Here is a 2465-nt window from a genome sequence, read left to right as displayed (position 1 = left end):
CTTAGCTTACATATTTTTTTCGTGACAATTGCAAGTACTCGTTCTTTCTTTTTGACTATTTTAACGCAAAGTTTGACCACAAACTCCTCGTGGATTCGACCCTTACTTACCCTAGCCATCTAGTGGTTTTTGAGGTTATTTTTTATTTAGACAACGACCTCGATCAAAATTTTGGCGTCGACAGCAGGATACAGCTTCGAAAATCAGTTTTTCAGCACCTATTTAAAGGAGATTTAACCCTAATCGAAATAGAACTTCTCCCCTGCGATTTTCCACAGTTTTAGAGGGTTCCAAACACATTCAAACCTTCTCCAAATGCGTTTTTGATCATCAATTTACGAATCCGAGGCTACAAATCACCGAGTTCATCATCATTCAATAATTGAAGTCGTTCAACCGGCAGATCTTTATCAAACTCCAGATTTGGTTACTTCTTCTCCAAGGTTTCATCGTTCCATGATTGATTGATCATTAGATTTTATTAGTTTTATGATTTAAAGTTGGTTTGTGAATTTTATTATGAATTACATTGTTTTTATTCAAGTTTTGTGTTTTGTGAATTCTATGGAAGGCTAAACCACCTAGGTTACTTCCGGGAATGCTTAGGATGATTTGATGAACGTGTTTTGATTATTACTTCTATTCCAATCAACTTTGGTTATTATATGTTTTTAAATTTATGATTTCTATCAATGATAATTGAAGTTGGGTTTTATTCATGTGTTTAATTTTACAATTAAGATAGTTTATTGACAATTCACTAATCGTGCCGAATTCATATAGTTTAGGAACTAAAACGATCAGTTGAATCAACATATACTATTCCAAACTTGTGATTTTAAATGCTAAACATTGTAATTGGTAATCATAAGACACAATATTGTCAAGCGGCTCATTGTTCCTAATCCATTTAGACAAAAGGAGTAAGACAACTAGTTGGAATAACATATTGTGCCCAAAGTTATTTATTACATGTTAATTGACCTTAGTTATGTTTTCATAATTAATTTGGATTTTAAGGGAAGATAAACACGTGAGTCTTAATCATCCGACACTGAACCAGAAGTAACCTTATTTTTCTCATTGGTAATCCTTTGGAATATAAAGTTTCTAGTTTTTAGTTAAATCTTAGCTTACATATTTTTTTTCGTGACAATTGCAAGTACTCGTTCTTTCTTTTTGACTATTTTAACGCAAAGTTTGACCACAAACTCCTCGTGGATTCGACCCTTACTTACCCTAGCTATCTAGTGGTTTTTGAGGTTATTTTTTATTGAGACAACGACCTCGATCAAAATTTTGGCGTCGACAGCAGGATACAGCTCCGGAAATCAGTTTTTCAGCACCTATTTAAAGGAGATTTAACCCTAATCGAAATAGAACTTCTCCCCTGCGATTTTCCACAGTTTTGGAGGGTTCCAAACACATTCAAACCTTCTACAAATGCGTTTTTGATCATCAATTTACGAATCCGAGGCTACAAATCACCGAGTTCATCATCATTCAACAATTGAAGTCGTTCAACCGGCAGATCTTTATCAAACTCCAGATTTGGTTACTTCTTCTCCAAGGTTTCATCGTTCCATGATTGATTGATCATTAGATTTTATTAGTTTTATGATTTAAAGTTGGTTTGTGAATTTTATTATCAATTACATTGTTTTTATTCAAGTTTTGTGTTTTGTGAATTCTATGGAAGGCTAAACCACCTAGGTTACTTCCGGGAATGCTTAGGATGATTTGATGAAAGTGTTTTGATTATTACTTCTATTCCAATCAACTTTGGTTATTATATGTTTTTAAATTTATGATTTCTATCAATGATAATTGAAGTTGAGTTTTATTCATGTGTTTAATTTTACAATTAAGATAGTTTATTGACAATTCACTAATCGTGCCGAATTCATATAGTTTAGGAACTAAGACGATCGGTTGAATCAACATATACTATTCCAAACTTGTGATTTTAAATGCTAAACATTGTAATTGGTAATCATAAGACACAATATTGTCAAGCCACTCATTGTTCCTAATCCATTTAGACATATGGAGTAAGACAACTAGTTGGAATAACATATTGTGTGCCCAAAGTTATTTATTGCATGTTAATTGACCTTAGTTATGTTTTCATAATTAATTTGGATTTTAAGGGAAGATAAACACGTGAGTCTTAATCATCCGACACTGAACCAGAAGTAACCTTATTTTTCTCATTGGTAATCCTTTGGAATATAAAGTTTCTAGTTTTTAGTTAAATCTTAGCTTACATATTTTTTTTCGTGACAATTGCAAGTACTCGTTCTTTCTTTTTTACTATTTTAACGCAAAGTTTGACCACAAACTCCTCGTGGATTCGACCCTTACTTACCCTAGCTATCTAGTGGTTTTTGAGGTTATTTTTGATTGAGACAACGACCTCGATCAAAATTTTGGCGCCGTTGCCGGGCAGATTGTGCGCTTAAACA

This window comes from Lactuca virosa, chromosome 4, assembly GCF_052849685.1.
Source record: "Lactuca virosa cultivar CGN04683 chromosome 4, Lactuca_virosa_CGN04683_v6, whole genome shotgun sequence".
NCBI classification, from domain to species: Eukaryota; Viridiplantae; Streptophyta; class Magnoliopsida; order Asterales; family Asteraceae; genus Lactuca; species Lactuca virosa.
This window is presented reverse-complemented; position numbering follows the sequence as displayed.